The sequence below is a fragment of the Opisthocomus hoazin genome, chromosome 6 (genome assembly GCF_030867145.1).
Source record: "Opisthocomus hoazin isolate bOpiHoa1 chromosome 6, bOpiHoa1.hap1, whole genome shotgun sequence".
Classification (NCBI taxonomy): domain Eukaryota; kingdom Metazoa; phylum Chordata; class Aves; order Opisthocomiformes; family Opisthocomidae; genus Opisthocomus; species Opisthocomus hoazin.
Window position 1 is genome coordinate 20,544,780 of NC_134419.1, and position 14,206 is coordinate 20,558,985.

Genomic DNA, 14,206 nt, shown 5'->3' on the forward strand with positions numbered 1-14,206 from the left:
GGGGGGCGGCGAAAAGGGGGAGACAACAAGCGCGCGCGTGGTTGCGGCGAGATGAAGGCGGAGCGGGGCGACGGGCTCGTCCGGCGCCGCCCGCTCCCCGCGCCGCGCTGCGGGCAGGAGGCCCCCGCGTCCTGCTGCGGGCCGCCCGCTTCCCCCGCTGCCTCCGGCGGGCCCGGCGCAGGGCGGCCCCGGCCCCGGCCGCGGCACGTCGAGGGTCCGCGCGCTGCGGCGGGCGGCGCAGGCCCCAGCTCCGGGAGCCGCGGCGGCGGGCGGCTGCGGCGCCAAGGCCGCGCCGCAAGGCGATGCGGGTCAGGGCTGGGCGCGTCGGGTGCCGTGCTGACCCGAACCTGCAGCGTGCTGCGGCGTCACGGGAACCCTGGGCGCGCAGGGTGGCCTTGCAGACACAGTCACACGTGGGCAGTTTGAAGACAAATAATAGTCGGATGACGATGCGCCGGCGGGCCCAGCTGGGTAAGGGACAGCGGTCCGGCGGCTGGAGCTGCGGCCCAGCGGCCGCCGCCTCGGCATCCCCCAGCAGGGACTGGTCTGTGCCCCCGTTTCACAGCACAAGTTCAGGACTGAGCGCCTGGTGACTCCAGCTGAAACCACTGGGGCTCTTCCCAAGGACTGGCGGCGGGAGCCCGGTCGGGCTGTGGCAGTCCCGAGGGACCCGCCCGGCAGCCGGGAGGTGGTTTTATGCTGTGGGGCTTGGATCGGCTCAGCTTAAACCGCTCCGGGGCTGCACAGCCTCTAACGAAAACAGCCAGGGCTGTTCCTAATTAAAGGAAGCAGAACTGCCTGCACTGCCCGTTGGGAAAAGGAAACTCTGCAAGAGAAGCAGGAAACTGAAGAATGGGGTGAGGGAAGTGGTGGCTCACGTAAACATAATGAAAGTTCATTAGTTTTCAGACATTCGTGTTGGGATAAACTCATCTTTCATGACTTCAGCGAACATATGATTTAAGGCTAGATTCAATGTCCTCCAAAGTCCTCGGAAATGTTTCCATTGACTTAAGTGAAGTTGGATCAGGACCTTATTTGCTAGTGCTCTCAATCATTTTTTGCTGCAATACATGGTGGCTTGGGAAGTTTGAGACATTTGCAATTGGTACACTTTTCTCAGCTCCATAAATTAGATGTTTCATCAATTTTGAAATAAAATGGTCCTGATTAGTAACAGACAAAAATATGGCAAAATATTTTCTTGCTGGACAATCAGGTTTAAATTATCCTCAAGTAAATCATTTAGTGTTTTTATTTTTTACCTCATCTGAGCAGGGCACAAATACTATTCCGTGTTTTTATGCTGATACTGAACATCTGATGAGAAAGCTACCAATCTTTTGGGGTGATTGCTGCCATTTATTCTCTGATTGGTAATATGCTCACGCCCCGTGGGAAAAGGTTGTGTAAGAAATATTTGAGTGTAGTTAAAAACACATTCTATTCTGCATCACTCTGACAACACAAAGCAAATCCATCAGTGCAGTACAAAGCAGCTGGAGCATACTGGGCAATCTGGCTCATTATGTGTAAATCTCTTATCTTTGCCCTGTTTTTCTACATTCCTTATTACTAAGGCTGTTTGTATGGAAAGAGGATTTGTACGAGAATTATTCCCCACCTGAAGTCATAATCCTCTTTGTGACATTGTAATAACTTCTTCAGCAACCACATGTAATATCATAAACATGCACTGATGACTTCAGTTGGAAACTAAGGAAAAAGGGCTCTGAAGAGACAAAGCCTGTTTTCTTGGAAACATGGACAGTCGTCTTACAAACATTCTTGCACATGAATTATTGTAAGCATATGTGTAGTCCTATTAAACTCCCTGAGCCTAAATCATCCCTTGTGTAATTCCACCGTAATCTATCGAGCTAATGTGGCTCAGTGGAAAACTATCAGATACGCATTGTGATTTCTGTGGCCTGCTCTGTGTCGGAGCCATAGTGAGCGTCGATGATCGAAGACGTGTAAGGGGGTGACGGGCGAGTCCGACACGTGGAGTCAGCCCTAGCCCTGTCTGAGATGGGTTATCGTCTTGTTCCTGCCCATCTGATCCTGATAAAGGGCCCTGGTTTAATCAACTGGCTCAGCTGAGGAGGAGCAGGAGGATTTCCCTGAGGGATAGCGGGAGCTTGTTCGGGAGAGCCAAACTGTGTGCAGGAAGGTAGTTTGCCAGGACTGGCTCCAATGGGCGCTACATGAGGGGAGGAGGAAGGCTTTGCTGAGTGGCGTGGCTGGGTCGTGGCTGGGCTCGGGAGTGGAGTGGGGTGGGGTTCTGAGTTGGGGAGGAGGGCGGTGGTACTGGCTGTGAGGCTGGGTGGGAGATGGAGAGAATACAGCGGTGGGCATTTTTTTGTGGTGAGGGTGTGTGTGTGATGTTGCCTAGAGCAGAGGAGTAGGTTCCTGGGTGGGAGGTGGCAGCTATAGTGCTCGAAAGCACAGGAGTGCAGGGGGAGATCAGAGCAGGGGGTCCCTCTGGTGCGGAGTGGGTCCTGCACTGCAGGCGACGGAGCGCACTGGCCTGCAGGTAACCCATGGGGGAGCTGGCGAAAGAAAGTGCTTTCCAGTAACCTGGTGCTTTTAGGAAGGGAAGGATCCTCTAAGCTTCGCTAGTTACAGCTGTCCTCTTCTAAGGATCAAGGGGGGAAAAATACTAGTGGGTGAGTACTAACCTGGTGAGGCAAGGAGAAGGCTGTGCTGCTCCCTTCCCCTTCGAAGCGCTTTAGCCAAGAGGCGAGGAGCTAACTAAGCTCTTTTGCAGTTCTCTTGAACTTGGGGGAGTTTTCCCAGGCTGTCCTGTCCTATGTCGGTTTGTTAACTAGTCCTGGTGCTGCGAAATGGCCAGTCCCAGGGTGCTAGTGACACTAACGCTCAGTTAAGTTTTAGCCTAATTAACTTATGTGACTAAAGTTATTAAACCAGCTATAGGATAAATACAACTTGTGACTCTAGTAAGACTTGCAACTTCCTGCTGGCTGATGCCTGTTAAGACCGAACATTCGTACAGCATGCAGCAGCACTGAAAAAACTGCAGATTAAGAACGCTACGGAAGAGCAATGGTGAGCCTCAGCAGAACCCAAAACTGTTCTCCATCTTTCATTTATTAGGATTCCTTTTGAAAATAATCAATGTCCTATGTAAGTTTGTACAACATCTCTTCATATTACCTCAAATATCTACTTAAAACATTCCTGTGCTCATACTGCTAATTACTTTGGAAGATTTGGGGGGTATGCAGTACTGCCCTTGGTACTGTAATTAAACATGCTGTGCTGTATGTGTGCCGTATTGCTTCTTGACTGCTTTAACAGACTGTTCTCATCCTGTGAGAGATCTTCTTGTCTTGTAGAACAATTAAGGGTGCTATGAGGTGTTTGTAGCCCACTCCTCTTTCCTCTGTACCAGACTACAGAAGTCAACATTTTCTTGGCAGTCGTTAATTCTACCTGAAAGGCTGGCTTACAAGGGACTTAAAATCAACATCTGGAAAAACTAAGTACATGGACTTCTTACAAATACTGCAAACTGAATCGTGGGGCCAAATTCAGCCTTGATGGAATTATTATCTGATATGTGTTTTCCCTATTTTGCTTGAGTAAATCCCCTTATATGGAGATGTCTTCAGAGGTGCACAGGATGCCAAAATGCTCAGAGAATTGCATAGGACCAAACCTAAAAGTAGAAAAAAAGAAATATAAACCTAGACTTTTTGTGAAAGGGGGTGGAAATCCCTGATTTGAGAAGGGTTTTTAAGCATCGGTTCTGGCCCCTCTAAGACTGGTAGTCTGAGTCTTAATTTTGGGAAAGAGTCCCCTTTGTGTCTAATTTTTAAGAACATGATGTTACTCACATTCATGATAAAATAACTTGCTGAAGTGAAAGACTTATCTCCATGTTTGTAGAGATCAAGCTTTCTTTAAAACAAAATAATATATTCAGATTGTTAAAATACCTAAATGCTTGCTTCTTAATCTGTCACTTTTTCATTGATTCTAACACTGAAGTCTTCTTCTGTCCTCCATCCTCTTGTGAAAATAGAGGGTTTTTTTGTTACCCGGTGGTGCGAGCTGTTGATAAAAAAGCTTAAGGCAGACTTTTGTGCTTTTTTATTTTTATTTTTATTTGAGATTCATGACCTTCCCTTAAAATGTGATAGCTGCATTCTTATCAGTGGGAGTATAGCTAGAGGATAGTTCAATGCCAAAGTATGTTTCTGGATAGAGCTAATATAAAAGAAGATGACTATTGATATAACTAACCTGCAACCTGATTAGTGTTGGGGGTGCGGTGTGGTCATGTGTGCCCCCCCCTCCCCCCCGACTGCGTGACAAGCTTGCTGCTGGCATTGGTTTTTAACTTGACAAGACCAGTACACGAGCAGAAGGCAACAAAGGACTTCGGATTGCTTGCTGTGCAATCTAAATGCCTGACATATTTCACAATTTTCTTCCTCAAGCATTGTAAGAGCAAGTAAGCTTGTTGAATTGCAGCAGGCAGGTCAGAGAGTCATTTCTCCCCCCTATTTGGTAGGCTTCACTTTGCCATCAGTAGGACCTAAAACACTTGCAGACAGTCTGTATCACCAGCGCTGAGGTGTTTGATTCCGTTTGTCAACAAGCTAAGTATTAACAGCCATCAATTTTATTTCACAGTGATGTTTACCTACAAGAATAATGTAACAAAACACACAAAGGAAATGCCCGCAGGGACAAAGTACGTTGCCAGAACTGTTCCTTGTGAGGGAGATGACACTTGCATGTCTTCCTTCTTCTTTGTTTTCTTTCATGTCTGTGAAGGAAAAAAAATAACTCAAGCTTTCATATCTCTCCTTAAGGCAGACTTTGGTAGGCAATTAACTTGGCACTGTATCTTTGTGTTCCTGTTAAAGAGAACACTAGACCCCTTAAAAATGATGGCTTTTTCCTTCTTAATTATTCTGCTTTTGATGGCTCTTCTTAAGACTTCCCATCAGTTGTACTGTTGCTCCTGAAGTTCACTGCGCTGCTTCCCTGGACGTCAGAGAGCCGAGGCCTGGACCGACTGACCAGCACACGCCAGAATTTTTCCTCGCAGTGGCAGGGAGCAGAGGACGAGCATACACACACCTATTGCCAACAGACAAACTGTATTTGAACTGTAATACTGTAGTGACAAAGAGAAGTAGCAAGTGCCCTTCACACTAGCTGGTGTTGTTAGCCTGGGAGCATGCTGCTCCGGGAGCCGAGGGAGCGCTCAGAGCCATGGGGTACCTCCACCCCGATGGGAACGGGCTGCTGGCCGAACGCCTTAAAGTTATCAAGACTTGATATTAAGTAAGTGTCCCACTCTTCTTAAACTCTGAGCAGATGCAAAAATGAATTATATAACCCATTAATTGTAACGCAGAATGACTTTGAAGCCTGAAACTTTCATTATTTTTCTATTAAGCTTCATGACTCCGTTTTCTACCCTGTTTCGGAGACGATCACCCTACTAGAGAATTAGAGGAAGGGAGAAGACAATAACTTTGTGGTATTTTGTGCTTCTGTAATTCTTGACTTTTAGCTAGCACGTTAACTTTCCATATATACATATAAAAATGTAACTTTCCCCATATGTATTTGGAAGAGGCAATTTCTGGCTCTCCAAGATGTGGACAGAGGCTATTACAGGTACCATTTGGCTGATGCCTGCTCAGCGTGATCTGAGATTGATTTGAACATTTTTATCTCCTTCCCTGAATCCCAAAACCTGCTTTTTATGCCACTTGAGCATGTTCTTCTTGCTTCTGTTTGAGTGCAGCTCTTAGCAGGGTCCGGACAAATACACGTTTCAAGGAATGGCGTGTTCAACCAATTTTTTTCTTCATCCTCCATTGTGTTCCCCCATAATAACTTCAGAACAGATTTGATTTAAAATAGAATGTGGTAACTTTTTATGCAACTTCATGCTTCATTATTTAAACTTATTTACTTGGATACCAAATGCATACTGACCTATGAATAGGTCAGTTTTCTGATGGTTAAAATCTTCACACTCACTTATTAAAACAAGGCTATGCTTGAGCAGTGCTGATATTTTAAAAGGCTGGTTAATTATCCAGTAATATTCTTGCCTTAATAGTCGAAATCTGAATACAGAAACAAGGAACAGAAACCTCCTCCTTGCTGCCCAATTCTGTGACTTCTTCCAATTTTAATTATCTAGGCAGTATTTTCTATATGAGACTAATTCCTCATCAGAACCATTCCCCCCCCCAACATGGTACTGTTACAAGCTTGAGAAGCTGTGGTGGTTTTTGCCTGTTTGTTAACTTCAGTTCATTATCCTTCTTTGAACTTCCATGGTAGTGCTTCACTTAGAAGTTACGGTAATTTCAGGAGCAAAAGTGATATTCGGAGTGCTTTGTAGGGTTATTTGGGACTGAAACAGTGCGGAGGAGAAAAGGCTGCCGAGTGCTGCATATGGTGAGTGACTAGCTGAGATACAGTGGCATTTAGCCAGAGGCTGGCTACCATGGCATGGAGGCTCAGTTGTTACAACAGTAAGGATCCCAAATCTGTTTGGATGAGCGAGGTTTCAAATAGTCTGTGTCACTGTTAATCGACTTCAATAGATGTCAGAGGATGTGATTCAGACTTTGGGGGAGAGAAGGGAATTAGGAATAGCTGATGCTCGGGTAACTGAGACTGTACCAGAATACAGAGTCCTGAGGTTTTTAGCCACTTTATCCCAGATCATTAATCTTGTCAATTTTATGCTTGTGTTGCATCCCACAAAACTTCAGAATTTCCAAAGGATGTTGAGTGTGGTGGTTTTTTGTTTTCTCATGTGTGTGCGCTGGGGAGAAGTCTTTTTTTTTTTTTTCTTTTTTCTCTTGTTTTTTTCTCCCAAACTGGAACAAAGATTTAATATCTAAAGTAGTTAATTGCTTAAGTTTTAATGCAAGGAATACCTATTCTTTAAAACTCGGTGATATTAATATGATGTACTTTGTGTGTGCTAGGTGTGCTTACTCAGCAGTAGCTGCAGTGCTGGGGATGGTACTGTTCTGTACCTGCAGTTCTCGCGCGTGCTTTGGCTGTTGGCATAGCTCCAAAAGCAGGGTGTGTGGGGTGGAGCGAGAGCTGCATGCAAGTAGAAAGTACTGGTAATGTTTACTTGTAACCACCAAGGAAGATTCTAGTTATGGAGGTTAAAAACTGTAAGTGAACAGAGACAACTTTATTTTGTATCTGCATTGTATAATAAACATTCTTTACAGGAAAAGCTTGGCAAATGAGTATGATGTTCTGGAAATATTCATTACATCACAGCCAGTACAGTTCAGCGTTACAGACCAGTAGTAAATTCAGTCTACACAGTATAAAACCTGAATTGCTTTGTGTTATATATTCTGACCCTTCAATAAACCTGAAAGAACTGGAGGAGTAGGGGGTAAGGCAGCAATAATAATTTCTTTCCTTTAAGAATTATCTGTTCAATCTTTCCTAAAGTAGTACTTTACATGGAAGCAGCGCTCTCTGTATTTCCTCAGCCTTCCTATTTGCCCTCCATTCTTGTTATTCAAGGAAAAAGTTAGACGAAGATTTTCAGGAATTCTTTCTAGTCTGGAGTTAAATAGAAAATACGCTTAGAATTGTGATTGTGCTCTGAGATAACTACCTTTGCTCGTCAGTGGCCAGCTTCCCTCTGTAAGTGACAGAAGAGTGGAGATCCCTACACCAATGATTTTTGAGGGTATCTATTTTGTATCTAACTACACTGCAAAACCTGACTTAGTGTACCCTTTTGCAGCCAGGTTACTTTTTTAAAGAATTATTACAAATATTAATGTAGAGCTCTTCATATATCACTGAAGTGCTTCTTTACAAATAATGCAGCATTACTTTTAATACTTTGCTTTTCAGTGTGGATATAAAAAGAACATTAACTGTGATTCCCAGCTGCCATGCTTGCTTTTTTACAAACGACTGCCTGCAAAAACAGGCCCTGTTTACTGCTGCTGAATAGTAATTTCTGGACTTCATCTTGGCAGTGAATGTTGGGGAGATATCCTTTAAGCCACTGAATTGGAGGTTAGGACATTCATTTTGGTGTCAGCTGACATCCCAAGCTGGATCATAAATGAAAAGCAGCGGAGTTCAATTCCACTGTATAACAATAAAGCAGGAAACACTAATTGCCAAACTACTGGCAGCTGAAAGCAGAATTTACAGTAATGCTAACTGAGCAGATCTGACTGTTGATATAACAGTACAAATACCCACTTTTTCTTAAACCAAGTAGAGGGTTTTTTGATTTTAAGAACTTACCGTGCACCAGTGCATAGAAGGGGCAGGATTATGCACAACAACTTCACTGTATGGTTTAAAATACTTCTTAAATCTAGACATAAAAAAAAATATTGTAACTTTGTGTTACGGACTCCTTTAAAACATATCTGCTGTGTAGTGCAAGGACAACTTCATCTGTCTACAAATATCCTCTTTCTCGCTTTCTGAAGTTTATACAAAATCTCTTTGAGCACCTGTCTAAATCCAGTACTGCCCAGAAGGTCATCTCATTGCATAGTCATGAATACCTGATTTCTGTATTAAAAAAATAAACCATGACACAATCAGCCCCACCCCCCCCAACCACCAACCCCTCTCCAAACCCCCAAAAGAAACATTCTGTGTGGAACACTGATGAAGATCTGGTAACACTGGACTAGTGTCTGTTCTACCATTCATGAAACGTCAATTTACAATAGACTGGTTTAATACACCTGATATCTTAATTGATATAGTGCTATAACTTGTTTGAAACATGAAACATTCCTTGCAGAGACCCCTCACTTCCCCTGTTTTTGTCTGTTAAATATTATTATTGCCCCCAGTCTCTGTCTGGTTAGAGAATAACAAACACGTCAAACATTGTTTAGCTTTGTTCCTCTGGTATGGGCAAAGATAACAAAAAGTATGTGAAAAACTGATGTTATCAATCAATCAATACATCTTTTTATAGATACATGCATCGTTAAAGCCTATCACTGGCATAGCTAAATACGAAATTGCTAATTTCTGTTGCATGCATATTTCTGTTTGACCCATTAACTGGATTATAAAACAACATGCTAAAATTGTTTTGGGCGAGGAGGTAAAAAAGATACAAGAAATATTAAATGTGAAATTTTACACTGTGCAGAATAGTCACCTGAGTTTAAATAAGCATGTTCACAAAGGTTGATCTTCTTGTATCACATGTCACTTTCTCTTCCTTCCTCATTACCACTGCAGCATGGAACAGCAATGCAGATGAAAAATGCTGTCCAAAGCTATTACAGTGAAAGCTCCTGGTTTTCTTGAATTATTGTGCAAAGTCTTGTCCCTTATGAAGCTGTTTTCTGCAAGATGACCTCTGCCTCAAAGTAATTCCTACTGATTTCAGCAGTACTGATCATGAGACTATCATTATGCTATAAGGAAGTACAGTGATTAAAGAAAGTCAAATCCAAGTTTCAGGAAGGTCTAGGTTCAAAATGTGCTGCAAACAACCATAACGGCTCAATGCTTACCTTCCTATATCCTCACCCACCTCCTAGAACAACCGGGTGTTTATCGGTACAGTCTGTGATCTCAGCATGGGCCAGCAAAGGGGAAGGAATGTCTAAGTACTGAGAGCTGGGAGCTTCTTCAAACACCTCACCCAGTGCTTGCTTGTGCTCTGCCTTACGGTGACCAGTACTAGCAGTTTTCTAACTTCTGTGACTGTCAGATCAAGTAAAAGAATACAATTCAGTTTTCTTTGAATGTACATTTTTTTAAAGCGCTCATTTTCTGCTGTAAAATTTCTGAACTGTGTTTTTCTGTCCCATAATACAGACAACACCCTCCCAGTGCATTACTGTACTGACAAATAAGCTTCAGTTAAACAATCTTTATGTCTTCATTACATGCAAGCTGTCCTAGGGAATGGTTGTCTTAAACACTACATTCAGCAAGGTGCTCATAATTACTTTCGTGAACTAGTTGCCTGAAGTCAGTCTGAAAATGCAGATTAAGGGTTGTATGGTCTATTCCTTGTGCTGGTAAGTCCCTGACACATACCTCAGTACCTGTGTCCAAACTAACAGTGAATGCATTACAGGGACAGTATGAACACAATCTGCTCTGAGCTATACAACGCTGAGAGGGGTATTGTGATCTGTTGTGGAAAATGTTTATGAAGGGAATTTTATTGCTTACCCCTACTATACTGTCTATAAATAGCCAATGTTATATATAAAAATGTACGTTTTCCATTTGCACAGTATGTTTTAAATCAAAGGAAAAAAAGTGAGTTTTTAAAGCTTCAACACTTACGACGTGCATGACCTAGTAGTAGTCTGTGTCAGGCTTTTATTAAGCACACCACTGCAAACTACCAGCAGCGAAGTGGGATGGCCACAGCTACAGCCCTTGTACGCTTGTGTTCATTCCCAGTGCCTCCAGCTGGGAGAGCAAAAGTTCCTTTAAAGAAGAAATAAAAGCAGTGTAAGATCAGCAGCTTGTGTCTGCTGTGGTACTGTAACGCCACAGCCCACCATGCTGACTTGGTTTCCAGTGTGATCAGTAGAGGGAAAGGCAACACAAGGGTTAGAAGGGAAACAGAAGTACTGTGTACGCCATGTGTTTGAGCAAACGTGAAGATGTCTAGCAAGGGTCAGTTAAGACCCTTCATTTCCATCATGAAGATGTAGGAGATGCAGTCCTTAGAGAGAAATGGTGTCGGCAACCCTTTTGTGCTATTTGCCAAGGACTGAACTGTGGGGCCAAAAAAATGTGTTCAGTTGGATCAGGCCACTTGGCACTGAACCAAGCAAAAGTTTGTGTGCAAGTGCTGCTGCCTAACTGTCTCTGAGATACTCTTTCACGCAGCCAGCCTACTTCGTCTCCTGTCCCAGGAAAACAGGCTGCTGCTTCGATGAAGTCTGTGGTAGCACGTTGGCTAAGGCACACTGATAATCTCATCTGGGGGTGAAAAAAGGATGGAAAAGATGGTCTCACTGGGTCTGTTAATGCTCTGTGGCCCCTTGCACAGATATAAGAGGATCTTTTTTCTTTGCAAACATGATTTGCATTCGTGTCTCTAAAATGGTCTATGTGCTATTTCTGTACAGCAATGTTTTGTTTCAAGGCATTAACTATCATCTGTTACAATGGGGTGTTTTTGCATGAAAAACAGGTGTCTGAAGAATTGTGTGAGTACAACTTCAGAAGTTACTTTTGAGACTTTGACTACTGTCCCCAGAAATCCTTAATGGCTTGCAAAATGTTACAGAACAGCATAACTTTATTGGAACAGTTACTGCAGAGTTGTAAGAAATTTGGTTGATTGGCTGGAAGTAGATCAGTTTGCTTAGCTTTCAGATCAGTCTGTTCAGCCTTCTTCTGGCATAACTTGGAAATAATCTCCTAAACTCTTTTTATGAAGAGTTAACCTTCTTCTCACATTGTTACTTTACTACAGTCAAACTGGTGTTCCTGTTTCATCTTCCCTTCCTCCTTTTCTAAAATACAATTCACCTGTTTTTTAATGTATATGTAACATATACTCTCCATTAGAAGACAACCAGGTTAAAAGACAAGCAACTCTGAATACTTAATATTTGTCAGCTAATGCTTATCTTGATAAAACAATCTGATAACTAAAACTCATTTAAAATTTGGCTTCCAGGCTAGGACTTGGGGAAGGAATTTTTGGATGCCTTCTGTTCTCTTTTGAATCTTTGCCAATTTTGATGATGATATTTCCATAAAGTCTTATCTGTTTTCTTTAAGAATATATTTCTTCCCTATTTTGCTTTAAATCCGTAAGATATTCCATTTTCCTCTTTTGGAAATGGAGAAAAAAAGAGGTGACGTATTTCACTCCAAATGTTCCTCATATACCCAAGACAAACAAGTTTGTCTCAGTGTTAATATTTAAGGGAAAGAATGATACACAGCAAAACCCAAGAATTTAAACATAAGGAATCCAGTGAGTGACCTTTAAGTCTGTGGATAGACCCTGGGAGCGCTGTTTTCTGTTCCATGCTGGGAGTAGGAAGAATGCAGCTTTCCCCTACAACAATGACAGTTTGGTTGTGCCCACCTACTACAAACAGAAGAGCTCCTCAATAACAAAATGCTAGTTTGGTTCAGCTCCACTGTGCTTTTGGAGAGAACTAGCAGTTACTTGAGATAATATTTTCAAGGAAAAGTCAATCTAGTTGATAACGAAAGTTCCTTTAAGAGAATTCAAGCCAGGAACTCTTTTCCGTGTTCCGTCCCCTACCGTTGCGATGCCAGCATTTTGTTGAAGACTTTGGTCAGAGTTAGGCTGTGATCTTTCCATTTCTGTGCTCTCCTGAGTAGTTCTAGCTACTTCAACTTTACAGATTTCTGGGACATTTCTAATCCGAGTTTTCACTTACTAATTATACACTGCCAAAAAGTAAATGTGCTTAAATTGGCACTTGAGCCAGTAATCAGTAAGGACAGTAGCAACAAATATAAGGAAATGGGTACCATCCCACTCTCTCATAGCTGATTATCCAGATTAAAAACCACTTTATGTGTGGTTGTTTCCCAGGTTGATGAAACAGAGTAAAGACCATGCAGTTGGGGGGACACAGGCAGAGATTCTCTTGGCTTCACTCCCCCAAAAGGCTGGCAGTGAAGTGAAGCCGCAAATGTTTTCCCAAGTCCTTGAAAATGAGATTCCTCCACACTAGATGGCCTGGAGCGGTTCAGTTTTTCAGAACAGCCTCTTGTGAAGAAATCTGCTGTTACCTTCAGAGCGTTTACATGGGAGGTTACAAGTCTGAACAGGCAAGTGATTCCCTTTAGCAGTAGTTGTTGCCATGCAGGTGACAGATGGAAGACAATTCCTGGAACTCCCCAGCATTCAAAGGTGGACTCACGAAGTTTATGAACCAACAGTCTGAAAGCGCACCAAAACCCAAAATCCCGCCCTGGGCAGGGCTCTAAGGGAGGAACCAAGCAGCCAGAGATGCTGCTTTTATATATTTTATACCTTTTCAAGGTATAAATCTAGAGGAAGACGAGGATGGGCTACATTCTGCTTTGCTCTAAACAGAAGCAGCATGTGAACTCAGCGCCATTTGAGCCTTGGCTGTGTTTACAGACAGGCGGTCTAGGAATCTGCCTCCCTGCCAGGCCAGCGGGCTATTCAGGCAAGGGATGTGGTGCATGAATGGAAGCATTCATTGCCTTTCTCTTCGGTGCTCCTCTGAGCCTCGGGGCATTGAGCCTGTGCTGCTGCCCCTTACCCGGAGCAGATGAAGAGGCTGCCTCCGTCCTCTCTCCCCTCTACTCTAGTTCCCTTGCAAAACAGAATCACACAATATCTCAAGTTGGAAGGGACCCATAAGCAAGATTCAAAGCAAGATTCGGTGCGGAGAGCACTAATCTAAAATAAACTACCATTAGCCATAATAAAGTCCAGTGTATCTCCAATTTACCAATCTATCTGCAACTGTGCAGAAAGTCCTGATAAAGTAGTGCTCACTCCAGTTCAGGGGAAAAAAGCCCCTGTACACATCAAATTTACTTCAGCCAGGTCATTTTCAAGGACCTGAGTATGTACGGCACAGAGAGTCCTTCCCATATAGTCTTAACCTATTAACTGCTCTTTAATGTCAGACATAATCTAGGTTAAAAACCACAAAACCTCTCTGTTCTGAACTCACATGTGACCACATCAAGGGACTCTACTTACGCTGAGGATTATTAAGCCTGTCGGACAGGTTATAATGGCTGGCTTCCCCACAGGGCCTCGCAACATCATGACAGTAATTTTCGGCATGTTTTCTGGACTATTTTCTGCATAAAGCAGACCGTTCCTCTAGACCCTTGCTTCCGAAGAGCAGGAACCACCGTTTCGGTTCAGCTGAATTCCAGCCTCCGCTCCCTACCAGCACAGCTGCTGCAGCGTTTTGATGCCCAACACTGAGGAGAAGGCTTCAGAGAGCGAGTCTCCTCCTGCGGCAGCGCGAGGAGCTGCTCTTGGCTTCACCAGAGTCAGGCTGTGCAGTCTGTGGAGCGCTGCTGCTTTTCTTGGAGCTTTTTTCTTTGCATATGTTTCTGTAGCCAGGCACACAGCTCTGTGTGTGTACAGATGACAGATGTGTTTATATTGCTTTATAGGTGGAACAGTCTGTAGAATTACGTTTTGCCAGATGAATGTGAA